The following is a 13956-nucleotide window of genomic DNA, read 5'->3' on the forward strand; positions in this document are numbered from 1 at the left end:
GTCACAGGGGCTTGAGTGGCTTCTCTCTTGGCCACTTGGGGCCGTGTCCTGGAAAGACATGGCCTTGTCTATCCTTCTGCCTGCACAGGCCCTTTTGGCTCAGGAACGAATGTCCGCACTGCTGCTTAGCAGGTGGGTTTCTTGGCACTTGGTCACTGGGCCTCTTATCAAATGGGACTCCTGCCACCTTTCCAGGGATGTGGGGTTTGTACAGCCACACAGAGTGAGGGAGGCTGGGTGTTCGTATGCACGGGACCTGCCGCCTGGGACTCGACTCTGCACCCAGTGCTCAGAGAGGCTGGTACAAAGGGACCTCTATCCCCTTTTCTCCCCGCTCTCCATTAGACCTGGAGAATCCACTGAAGGGTGCCAAGTTCTCCCTTCAACTGCGCTGCTCAGTGAGGTAGACTCCTTCTGTATCTCCCTCTCCTAGACGAAGAAATGTACTCAGAGAGGCTGAGCCTCCCTCAAAGTCACAGAATTAATCAGAGCTCCAGTCAGAACGTCATTATTTCAAACCCCTGCCCTTTTCACCACTACCACCACGAGCTGGGTGTAGCACAGCTTTGGTGCCTTGGGAAATGAGGAAATCCACCCTGGGTGTGGGAACTGGGTGACCCCATCTGCCTGCTGCCTCAGCTCCCATCTCAATGCCTGCCCTTCCTCACGCCCACATTCCCTTGGCCCTGGACGGCTGTAAGAAGGGATTGTGGCCTGGGCAGGGCTGGCTCTTGGTGGCTGAGGACATGTGACTGAATTCTGGCAGAAACCATGCCCTTCTCCCCTGAGCATCTGCAGAGAAATTTGGGCTCCTCACTCATCTCCCTGGGAAGCAATTAGAGGGTAATTAAATGTCATCCAGGCTCCTCTGTCTCTAGACAGACTCATTAGAGCTAATGAAGGACTTGCTAAGGTGGAGTTACAAGAAGGGTGGTATAGTGGCGGGAGGGAGCAGGGCTGGGACACACAAGGGCTGGCTGGTAGGAGTAATGGGGTCCTTGGGGGCTGCAGCCTAGCTTGGGGTGACAGGAGAGGAAGACACTGTTCAGGTAAGGCCCAGGAAGGTGCAGCCAGACGTGGTGTAGCTCTGTCTCTGTCCCTGCCAACTGACCCAGGATTCTTGATGGGGCCGTAGGGAGACCTGGCTTGCGCCACAGCTTCCACAAGGTTACATTCTGGCGGCGGTTCTGTGGACCCAAAGAGTGAAGGGAGACAGGAGAAGCTAGCCTAGCCACAGAGCTCCCATCTTGGCTCAGGTGAGATCTCCCTGGTAGACTGGGACCAGTTATTGCCCTTCCTGAGCAGCAGGTTCAGTTTTTCCATCTTCAAAATTAGGCACTCATTCAGTCGTTTTCAACTTCATATCAGTTCTGTTTGCAATGAGATCGTACACCGGACCCTTGATAGACGGAGCGTGGGTTGGGCTTGGGGGCTCCCTCCTCATTCTCCTTGCATCCTCTTGGTCTCTGAAGTTCTCCTGAGAAACCCAGAGGCCTCCAGAGAGCGGGGTTCCTTTCTCGGGTGCTCTGTAAGGCCTCTTGACCCCGCACAGCTGGAAGCAGGCACCAGGAGCCACTTCTGGGACGTTCAATTCAGGTCTCAGCTAACATCTCCCCAGACCCGATAGGACCCAAGCCTGCTGCTAGGTGAAGAGTTAGCACGGGATGCTGCCCATCCCCAGCCCTCCCCCAGGCATCTCCCATCCCCCTTTCCTGGACGGGGGCGGGGGGGGGCTCATATTTATTGGATACACACTGTTCTGTCCCACTCATGTGCTGAGGGCTGTTAGCAGTTGTGACTTTCATGTGCCAGCTTCTGTGTTGGCCTTAATTCTCATAACAGTGCTGTGGGGTTGATGCTATGCCCTGCACCTCATTTTATAGACAGGCAGCTCAAGGGGAAGGAACTGGCCAGCCCCACGGGCCTAGTCAATGGGAGGCCAGATTGGGTCACCCATGGGCTCCAGAGCCCTTCCTAGCCACAAGGCCTCCCAGCCTGTGACCCACACACTGGGACCTCGAAAGGCCAGGTGGGTCCAGTTTCAGGACAGGGAGTGTAGCCCAGCCAGTGGGATATCCCTGCTTTACTCGGGCTGCAGCCCAAGAAAAAACTATTAGGTGAGGCATTGACAGCTCCAGGTTCTTCCTGCAGCAGCTGCTGGTTCAGTGAAGAACTACTGCCCTTTCTAGCACCTCTGTCTCTGCTGGGCTGGACCAGAGTTGCAGTTGGATCCTTTGTTTGCCAAGCCAGCAACTTAAGGCTGTGCTCCTGCTGGTGTCCAAGCAGGTCCTGCTTGCTCTTCATCTTTGATTCCATCTTCATGTAAGCCCTTCCTCTCTCTACAAAGGCTGCGTCTCACTCCCAGAAGAAAGTAGACAAAAGGGATGAGGATGTCAGAGAGTGAGGGATCCTTAGAACCCTCAAAACTTAGGGTTGATTCATATCTGCCCCCAAGTTAGAGATGGAAGGACTGAGGCTGGGAGAACAAGGGATTGCATGGAGCAGAGATTGCAAAATCCACTGGGCTGCCTTTGGCTCTGGCCAGGCAGGTGAGGGCAAGCTGGAGGGTGGATTTTATGCGTATGCGTCAGCAGCTGCTCCCAGAGCTGGGAGGGTTTTAGTTGTGAGGGTGGATGGGAGATGACTGAACTCAGGGAGGGAGGGAGGGAGGGAGGGAGGGCTTGGCCTCTCACCTGTGTGTGACACTCCCCACCCTTCCCCAGCTCACCTGGACCCTCCCGGGCAGCTTCCCTGGAGCCCCCATCTTCTGCATACCTGGGCAGGTGGCCTCCCAGACTCACCTGCAGTGGCAGTGGTGCCCTGTCCACAACTCATCCCTGGGCCCCTGACGCCCTGATTTAAGTTGCAGAAAAAGAAAGTTAGGAACACAACCAGGAGTGCATATCTATGCACTTCCCCTTTGCAGTCTCCCTTAGGCCCTGTGGCTTCCTGCCAACAGCCAGATGGGAAGCTGGGAAAAACATTTTGGGGCAGGGAGTGGAGTTTGCAGGCAGATGGATGGAGGTGGTTTGGCCTCTGAAACCTGGTGCCACAACTCACTGAGCTGCCATTCTCCGGAGAGAGACACTCCTGAGGAGAGACCCTCAGGAGGACATGGCTAAGGTGGCTGCCTCCCCTCAGCAAGAATCCAATCCCACAGTGACATGTTAAAAACAAAACAAAACACAAACCTGTCAAGGCAACAGGGCTCTGCTGAATTTTGTTCTTTTTTTTTGGTACTGGGGATCAAACTCAGGTCCTTGTGCTTGTGCAGCAGGTGGCGAAACCACTGAGCTAAATCCACGGCCCTGAATTCTGTTCTTTTATGCCGTACTTTGTTCCAAAAAGATTTGGAGGCAACTTACAAAAACACATAGAACACAATAGGATAAAAATAGATCAGAGAGAAAACAATGCTAGAACAGACGGTACAGTGAACCAAAAGGGAACACATAGGATTGTTCTCTGGGTGGGCCTACACGGTTCTCAGAGGTGGACTACAAACTGGACTCTGAGCTTCCTGTTAGTCAAAGCAAAGAGAGAAAGCTACCTGTTTCAACTCACAAGGTCAGTGAGGCCTTCGATAGCTCAGTTGATAGAGTGGAGGACTGTAGCAGATTCAACTCACAAGGTTAAGATGAACCCAGAAACAGCTCAACGCTTTCTGACACTTCTTGTTGGGACCTCTGAAGGGACAGGGAGGGTGCCCCAGACAACATCCTCAGCCTTTAACAGCGGGCGATAGTCTTCCAGTCTGTGCCCCCAACACACCAATTAATATGTGGAAACCCTAACCCACATCTTGGGGTTAGGATCAATGCCCCTAGAAAAAGACCTCAGAGGACCGGGGATTTAGCTCAGTGGTGCCATGCCTGCCTCCAAGGAGCAAGGTCCTGAGTTAAGTCCTCAGTGCTGGAAAAAAAAAAAAGAAAAGAAAAAGACCTCAGCCACAGGGATGGAACTGGAGGATATTCTGTGAAGCAAAATAAGCCAGGTACAGAAAGACAAAAACTCCATGTTCTTATTCATATGTAGAAGCTAAAAGAACTTAACATAGTTGAGAGCAGAAGTGTTCGCCAGGGGTCAGAAAGGGTAGGGAGGAGAGGGGATAGAGGGAGGTCAGGCAATGGCTACCAAAGCACAGTCAGAGGAGGAAAAAGTGCCAGTGTTCTACAGCACAGGAGAGTCACTAGAGTGCACACAATTGACTATGTGTTTTATAAAGAACTAGAAGGGAGGCGTTCAGAGGTTCCCAACACTAAGAAAGAATAAATATTTAAGGAGGAGGAAATGCTAATCACCCGATCTGATCATTATGCATTGTACATACGAATCAAATCATCGCACTGTAGGGCTGGGGATTTAGCTCAGTGGTTCCGCCACCTGCCTCGAAAGCGCAAGGACCCTAGTTTGATCCCCAGTACCAAAAACAAACAAACAAAAATTGTGCAAATCATTGCACTGTACCTTATAAATAGGTACCGTTGTGGCAATCTTTTACAATGCAAATAAGTAAACAAATAAATACAGTGGACCCTCAAGTTACAACCAGCCTGACATATGAACAAACAATTTGGGTTAATTAGGTTAATGGAAGATTCATCTGCCTCTTGTTGTCTACAGCGTGTACCTGGGTAAACATACAGATCTCAGCTGTACTGACTTAGTTACAACCAGCCCTCAGAACTGATCAAGTTTGTAAGTCAAGGGTCCACTGTATATTACTCTGAAAGAGAGAGGGAGGAGAGGGGAGGGAGGGGGGAAAGAGAGGGAAGGAAAGGAAAGGAAAGAGGGACCTAGGCTGGGGCTGTAGCTGTGTGGTAGAACACTTGCATAGCATATACAAGACCCTGGATCCCTAGCACTGAAACAAAGGTCTCGAAGACTCCGGCACGCCTTCCACGATATGAGGCCACAGCAGAAGGTGACACCTATGCACCATACACCAAATCTGCAGGCTCCCTGACCTTGCTCTCCCCAGCCCCTGAACTGTGACCAGTGACTCTGGGTTCACAGGCCACCACATCATTGCTAAGTGGCCGAGCGGGCGAAGGCACAGCCACGGTCACACAGACCCCATGGGCTGCAGTTTGCACGGGTGCTTCGTGGTGCTGAGGGCTTGACGCTGAGACACGGGACAGCAAAACCACTTCGACACAGGGTCAGACCCGAGCGAGCCAAGCTGCTCGCCCAGGATACACAATTTAGATTCACCCAGAATCCCAGCCACAGCACTACTGACATTGGAGTCTGGTCATGGCTGCTGGGGACTTACCCATGACTTCAGGGTGTTTAGCAGCATCCTTGACCTCTGCACTAGAAGCTAGAGCACCCCCTCAAGTCATGCCTGTCAAAAATATCCCCAGACACTGCCATCTCCCTTTTTCTCCATAAAGGCCAAAGTAAGACAAATAAAAATATTTTCAAGTCACATGTTTTTTTATTCAAAGAATAAGAAAAGCTGTCTGGAGTCCTGCAGGGGTGATGCATGTATTTACACTTTAATTTACCCTTTCAAAGAAACTGGCACTTCTTTTTAACCAGTGAAATGCTTCTGTGTGGGAACACTTGAGAAGTGGCTGCAGAGAGGCAGCTGTCTAATTGGCCCTGTGAAGTCAGAAGGCGGTGGCCTGGCCTGTGGGCTGCTCTGTGCAGATCTAGGCTGGCAGGTGGACAGTGGCTCCTGGCTGACTTGGAAGACCCAGCTGCATCGATGGTGTTTCTTCCAGTCATGGCTCCCTGCTTCCTTGTCCTCAGCTGAATAGGGGCTCCCTGCTAAGAGTCTGAATTTGTATTCTCTGAAAAATCAATCTGTAGTGCAGATTCATTTATTTGTCAGATAATTACTGAGCACCCACAATATGCTGAGTAGTCTGGGAAGTGCCGGGGTTGTAACTGGACATAAGACAGACACGATCCCAGGTTAACGCTGTTTTTATAGGCTCTTTTTCCATAAAAGTTATTACAATTTGATTTATGACTCTGTTGGTATAAAGATAAATTCATTTGTATTATACATTAAAACCATTGTAGGGCTGGGGATTTAGCTCAGTGGTTCTGCCGCCTGCTGCACAAGCGCAAGGACCTGAGTTCGATCCCCGGTACCAAAAACAAAACAAACAAAACCAAACCATTACTTTGTTCTACATATTTTCTTGTGCTTTTAAAAGAAATTAAGCTGGGTGCAATAGCACACACCTGTGAGGCCAGCTACTCAGGAAGCTGTGGCAGGAGAATCGTAATTTTTGTTGTTGTTGTTGTTGTTGTTGTTTTGGTACCGGGGATCGAACTCGGGTCCTTGCGTTTGCTCAGCAGGTGGCGAAATCACTGAGCTAAATCCCCGGCCGAGAATCATAATTTTGAGGCTAGCCTGGGCAACTCAGTGAGACTCCATCTTAAAATTTATTTATTTTACAGATTTTTTTTTATCAGTACATGTTTGCTGTACATAGTGATTACATTCTTTCTTTTTTTTTTGGTACTAGGGATCAAACTCAGTTCCTCGAGCTTGCCAGGCAGGCACTGTGCCTCTGAGCTACATCCCTGGCCTACTACAGTGATTACATTCCTCATGGGGAGTGGGTACATGTGCATAACAGATCTTTTCTGTTGTTGTTTTTGTTTTTTGGGGTACCAGGAATCAAACTCAGGACTTTGTGCTTGTCAGGCAGGTGAGGCGCCACTGAGCTAAATCCCTGGTCCATAACAGATCTGAATTCTTTTCACATCTGCTTCTTCAAAATAAAAAAAATTTTCAGAGGTGTAAGTGCAGCTCAGTGGTGGAGTGTTTGCCTGCACATGTGAGGCCCTAGATTCGATCCCTAATGCTGAAAAGGGGGAGGGGGAGAGAGAGAAGAAAGAAATTAAAATATATTTTGGGTCCCTAAAAATACTGAGGGCCCTGGCACTATGCCACTGAGGTGCTGCCATGTAGCACAGGCCCCAGCCTCAAAGTCTTGGGGGTGCAGGGTGGGAACATACGGTGGATGGGCGGGAAGATGAGTGAACACTTTCCCTAGTGCTCAGGGCTTTGGAGGAAATACGTGCTGGGTGCTGGGACAGGGTCTCACTTTGAATAAGTGACGGTCTGGGACTCCTTAAGGAGGAGGCATTTAAACCAGACCCAAAGGATGCGGAAGCGGTGCTGTGAAGAGCAGAACAGGCTGTTGAGCAATCAAGGACACACCTCACCTTTGGCCTGAGCATCTGGGTCGGGGCCACAAGGCTGAGCAGGGAAGACGGGGGGGGGGGGGGGGGGGGCGCAGCCCTCTGTGGCAGCTAGAGTTTGATTTCAGATGGGCGGCAGCTGCGTTTGTCGGGCCTGTCTCACTATAACAAATGCCTGAGTGGTCAACTTATAAGGAGAAAAGGTTTATTTTGGCTCACGGCTTTGGAGGTATCACTCCATGGTCGCTTGGCCCCATTGCTTTTGGACAGCACATCATGGCAAGAGAACATGATGAAGTAAAACCACACACTGCATGGCCAGGAAGAGAGAGGGAAAAAGGAAGGGGCTGGGGCCACACAATCCCCTGCAAGAGCATATCCCTAGTGACATCCCCAGTGACCAGGCCCTGCCTCTTTTTTCGTTTTGTTTTGTTTTTCAGGCCCTGCCTCTTAAAGATTCCACTACATGCACCTTTTGGATACACTTATCCAAACCATGGCAGGAGCCGTTTTAAGGAGAAATGGCAAGGAAGAAGCTGGTGGGAAGTGTTACAGATTGAACACTTGTATCCTCTCACCTAAAATTTATGTCCAAGCCCTTTCAATGAGATGGCCTTGAGGGTGGGCTGTCTAGGACATGATTAAGTTCAGCTGAGACCATGAGGGTGGGGACACAATTAGTGTCCTTATGAGAGGAATGAACAGAGCTCAACTCCCCTCTCTCTCTGCCACACAGGGACACAGCAAGAAGGTGGCCATCTGCAAGCCAGGAAGAGAGCCCTTGCCAGGAAGCAAGGCTGCCAGCACCTTGATCTTGGGTTTTCGGAACTGTGAGATAATTCTGTTGTTGAAACCACTCAGTCTCTTTTGTGAGAGCAGCCGGAGCTCATGGAGACAGTGGCAGCTGCCTGCTGGTCTGGAGAAAACACATCTGAATGCGGAATCATCAGCTGAGATGGCTTTCAAAGGCCAGCCAAGAAATGAGAGCCAGGGCAGCCATAGACTCTGGGGACCCCTGGGAGGATGGTGAGGGAGGGGGTCAATGTGGGGGGGCCTGGGGGCCCCTCTCTGCTCTGGCTCCAGGGTCCGGTGGTTTATCCAGGCTGAGAGGAGGGAGCCACCCTGTGCTCCCCACTCCCGCCACCCATGCCTGCTGGGCTTTGTGCACAAAATGGGCACAATTGACCTCCTGTCAAGAGTCAGGCCTAGGGGGTTTTTCCATCTGCCCTCTCTCTAACTGGCTTACCACCCAGAATTATTTTGAGATAATAAGCTGGAGGGCAGACTATGGTGATAATGGAGTTTTTCCTCTAGACCTAACTAACCCAGAGGCAGATCCAACTTGTGACCTTGGACTCACCAGCCATCGAGCTGAGCACAGCCAGCCAGGGCAGGGAGAATCACCCCACCACCACCACAGCCAGCAGGCAGATCCTTGTTCTAGAGACTCCCTCCATCCGGGTGTGAACACACATCCTCAGGGTATGTGAAACCGTCCATTGAGCTAGAACTGTGTTAATAATTATAATCCATCTTGACCTTCTACATTGTTCTATTTTAGAAAGGACAATACACTTTGGCCTGGGGGAAGAATATTTCCTTTCCCTGAGCTGTTTTCCAGCAAGAGCTGGATTCTGTGCATGTGCTGCTGGATGCCCATCTCATCAGCCTTCTTTGGAGAGTGACCCCAGGACCTTGCAGGAAGCAGGCGTTTTTTGTTTTTTTTTTAAGACAAGGTCTCATTATGTAGCTCAGTCAGGACTGAACTCACTATGTAGCTCAGGCTGGCCTCCAACTTGCAATCCTCCTGCCTTGGCCTCCTGAGTGCTAAGATTACAGGTGCGTGCAACCAAGGCTGGCTTCAGAGGGCTCTTTCTAAAATGCAAATCTACAATTACCAGAATTGTAGAAGCCCAACACCAACACAATATGCTGTATTTCTTGGGATCAGAAGGCCCAAAATGACTCTCCCTAGACTAAAACCAAGGCATCAGGAAGGCTCCATTCCTTCTACAGGTTCCAGAGGGAAATTGTCTCCTGTCACTTTCTGGCTTCCAGAGGCTGCCTGCACTCCTTGGCTCAGGGTCCCTTCCTCTGCCTGCAAAGCCAGCAGTGGAGCATCTGCAGGCCTCTCTCTGTCTATCTCTCTCTCATTCCCCCTGACCCTCTTGCCTCCCTTTTATAAGGACCCCAGGGATAGTATTAGACCTACCAGGATAATCCAGGATATGCTTCCCATCTCAAGATCCTTAATCACATCTGTAAAGTCCCTTTTGCCATGTATGATGACACATTGGCAGGCTCTGGGGATTGGGACCTTGAGTGATCATTCTGGGAGAATTATTCTCCTAGGCAAGTGACTCTGTCCCGTTCATTCTGAATTTCCCTGCATGAGGAGAAGTGGAAGCCTAGCTCTGAGGGAGTGAACGAGTGAAGGAATAGCTCCCCAAAGGCCAGGTGGGCCAGAAGCCAGACAAGGGCGGCCTGAAGGATGGCAGATGCACAAGAAGCAACCAGTGTTACCTGAGCCGGCACCATCTGCCACATCTGCCCGCTTAACTTGCTTTTGTTGACAGGCCTGTGACCTCGCCTGGGCTGCAGGTCCTGAGTCCTTTCCACAAGGCCTACGAGGCTTTGGGTGGAGCCAGGGTCTGTGACACTTTCGCTCTGAGCCTAAGGAGGCTTTAGCAGCCTCCGGTCAGCCTGGAGGGGCTCTGGGCACAGAACTAGAGGCCAGGAAGATGACTCAAGGGCCAAGCTGAAACACTGGGTGGCACCAGTACAGGGAGAAAGCTTCCAGGGCTCCCCTTCAGCTCAGAGCTGACTCCTTGGCCCCCAAATGTTCGGTCTCCTTGACTGGGAAGCCACCCTCCAACTTGGTTGTCCCACAGGCCTAGGGGGTGGGGGCCCCTTCCCACACTGCAGCTCCACTGTGAGCTCTGCTTCGGGTCATACAGACCTGAGCTCACGGTCTTTGGGAAGCTGGGTGTAGGTCCTAGAAATGACCGACTCAAGGACACTAAGCTCTCTGGCTGCTGTATCTCCCTGCTCCATGCTTCAAGTGGCCATTGTGAGGTCAACAGCTGTCCCTACCAAGTGGCATCTTTGGGACACAAGGAGCAGTGGAGGGGCAGGGCACACTGGGTCATTGTCTGTGGAACTGAGCAGCAGCAACTGTGGGTGCCAGGGGCTCCTCCTGACCTCGGCCGCTCCCGGCCACAGCTAGACATGGGCCAGTGGGGACTGATGGCTGGACAGGCAGGGAGCCCAAACCCCCAGGGCACCTTTCGGCAGAGACCTAAGAAATTAGGTTTTTTTTTCTGGTACCAGGGATCGAACTCAGGACCTTATGCTTTTGAGGCAGGCACAGTGCCACTGAGCTAAATCCCCAGCCCGGGACCTCAGAAATAATGAGCTCAGAGAAGGGGGGCAGGACCAGGGTCCTGGAGCATCGGGCCACACACATTCCCAATACAGTGGACCCTCGAGTTGCGACCGGCCTGACATACAAATGACCGGAATTTTGTTTTTATTTCTTTTTTTTTTTGGTACTGGGGATCGAACTCCGGTCCTTGCGCTTGTGCAGCAGGCAGCAAAACCACTGAGCTAAATCCCCGGCCCTATGACCGGAATTTTAATTTTACCTTATGAACAAAATCTTGAATTACGACCCAAATGCTGGCCACTTGTGCTTCCAAATGGTCTCAGATACTGATTTAATGCTGAAAGAGTTCTGGAAGGAACATGACAACATCTTTTCCTGTGTGGGGTTAATTGTGAAATCCTGGGCCAATGTCTTTCTATATACAGGAGTCTTGAAGGCTGTGTAGAGGAGCCTGAGCCTTCATCAACCAACTTGAGTTACAACCAGCCCTCGAGAATGAACTGAGTTCACTCTGTATCTTACTTACCTGGGTGGGGAAAGGACAACAGACAGATCCTGTAACTCATTACAGGCAAACTCACAAAACCTCTCCCCTATGTCAGGCATCTTTATGTGCCTCTCCCTGACCCTCAGCTGCAAGGAGGTAGCAATTATTGGTCCCATTTTATCAGTGTGGACTCGGATATAGAGAGGCTACCCATGCCTGGGCCAGGATGACAGGCAGGTGGCTAACAAAGCCCCGAGTTGAAGTCTGGCTGTCCCCTGCCACAAGCTGTGCCCTTCCCAGGAACTCAGGGTGTGAGAGTGGGAAGTCAGGCAGATGCACAAGATAAGAGGGAGGAGGGCAAAGGCACGTTGTGCCCAGAGGGCACGGGCTGTGAGGCTCCGTGGTCAGTGTGTGTGGGGAGAGGACCTGAGGCTCTCTGACTGGGTCAGGCCCTACAGCCAGAGAGTTCTAAAGCTCCCGGCACCAGCTGGTGGCCTTTCAGAGCTGTGCATTTGTAAAGGGAAAGGAGCAGCGTGATGCTGATTCAGGGAATCTGCAGCCAGAGTTAAACAAGAGCCTCATAATGATGGTGATTAAAAATTAACGCCTCTGTTTGTGCAGCGATTTGGGTATCCACTTTGCTCCCATGAATTAATTAATAAATGACAACGGAAGTGCTCAGGATATGCTGCAGGGCACAGAAGGGGCACTGGGAAGCTCCAGGGGGGACATCCCCCAAGCTAGGCCACTGGGCTCCTCACCAAGGGCATCATCAGGACTGGCCTGGGGCTCACTTCCTGTCTTTGTACAAGGGGGTGCCAATATACCTCGAGCGTCACACGTAGTCTAAACTGGGGGCACAGGGTAGCTTCCCCTGGCCTCAGACTCAGGCTCAACTCGAGACTCCTGAGTCACCCAACTCCTGTAGGTTTCTATTTATCCATCTCTAAAACAAGTGAGATTGACCAGGTGTGACGGTACACACCTGTGATCTCAGTGCTCTGGGAGGCTGAAGCAGGAGGATTGCAAGTCTGAGCCCAACCTGGGCAACTTGATGACTCAGCAAGAACCTGTCTCAAAAGAAAAGATGAAAAAGGGCTGGGGATGTAGCTGTGTGCAAAAGTCCTGGGTTCAATCCCCAGCACCTGACCCTCTCCAAAAAAAGGATGAAGTCTCTTGAAACTAAATTTCTAAGTGGGAAGGTACATTAGTATCCTGTGGCTGTTGTGATAAATGACCACAAACTGGGGGCTTAAAAGAACAGAAATTTACTCTCTCACATTCCGGAGGCCAGAACTGTAACACCAAGGTGCCAACAGGGTGGGGTCCTTCTGGAAGTTTGAGGGGCTCTCTTCCAAGTCTCTCCTAGCTTGCAGCACCCAGGCACTTAGCACTTCTCTGTCTCTGCCTTTATGTGGCCTCCTTGGCATCTCTTCAGGGTCCGTGTGTCTCACATCTCCCTCTCTTGTCTCTCATAAGGACATCAGCCATCAGGTGTAGGATTCACTCTAGCTCCAGGGTTAGCCCATCTTGAGATTCTTTCTGTTTTGTTTTGGAGACAAGGTCTTGCTATGTTGTCCAGGCTGGCCTCTGACTCATGATCTTCCTACTGAGAAGCTAGGATTACAGGTGGGTGCCACTGTGCCCAGCTTCATTTTGAGATTCTTAATGTCACCTGCAAAGATCCAACCAAGGTCACAGTCGCAGGTACAGGGGTTAATTAGGACTGGAACTTTCGGAGGAGACAGTTCGGTCTACCACAGAAGGGATTCAGACTGAGGAAGAGGCATGAATACGAAGTACTCTCCATCTTTGCCAAAGTGATGATAAGCCCCTGGGAGAGGGGACCTGTGGATGTGTCATCCACCACGCACCTTCTGCCAGCCAGGCCCAGAGCAGGAGTGCAGGTGGAGGGCAGGACCTTGGCCTGAAGAGGAGGGAAGCTGAGCATGGAGGAAGGAGTCTCAGCTGGGAGGGGTCTCCTTCACATTGGTACCCGACCAATTAACTGCAGGCCAGCAGAGTACCAGAAAGTACCTCAGGGATATCCCCAAGGTGTGGTGGCACACATCTGTTATCCCAGGACCTGGGAGGCCGAGGCAGGAGGACAGAGAGTCCTAGGCCAGCCTGGGTTATGTGGTGAGACCCTGTCTCAAAGAGAAAGAAAAAAACATCCATTCCTTAAGTGGCCTCCTTACTGGGTTTCCCCTCATTCATTCTTCAGAGTGCTGCATCTCCTTATCTCCACAAAGCCCTCTGAGGGTTCTGCAGCTTTCATAACGAAAACCAGCACTACCACCTCACATTGGGCATCGTGCCAGTTCACCTATAATCACAGCTGTTTGGGAGGCTGAGTCAGGAGGATCTTGAGTTCAAGGCCAGCCAGGGTAATTTATCAAAATTCTGTCTCAAAATTTAAAAAAAAATTTTTTTTGCTTTGTAATCTGTAATATATTAATATATTACAAATATATATTTGTAATATATATTTGTAATATATTAAGGAAACATTCATACATTTCAAGAATTGCTTAAATTTCAAAACCCAGATGTAAGCGTGTGAACATGTAAATATTGTCCCCCAAGTCAGACCCGCCCAAGCAGACCTGCTATCCGCATCCACAGAAGCACGCAGATAACAAGAAGCCAGCAGCTGCCTGGGGCCAGCCCCAGGCCTCCCATGAGACTCTGAAATTTTTCACCATCTTGACCAGTGCCCCCTCCCCCATCTAAAATGCCTCATATCAACCATGAGCATCCTTCTCTCAGTGCCAACGGCCTTCTCGTCCTTGGCCCACCTGCACCCACGTGGCAATAAACTCATCACATGTTGTTTAGACTTTGCCTGCCTCGGTGGTCTCAATTGTGCCGCCTTGGTCTGACCTTACAGTAAACATATAATTAAAGCTATTAATAA

The sequence above is a fragment of the Heterocephalus glaber genome, unplaced genomic scaffold (genome assembly GCF_053883595.1).
Source record: "Heterocephalus glaber isolate CG9 unplaced genomic scaffold, H.glaber_assembly_v1.0 deba00000937, whole genome shotgun sequence".
Taxonomy (NCBI): domain Eukaryota; kingdom Metazoa; phylum Chordata; class Mammalia; order Rodentia; family Bathyergidae; genus Heterocephalus; species Heterocephalus glaber.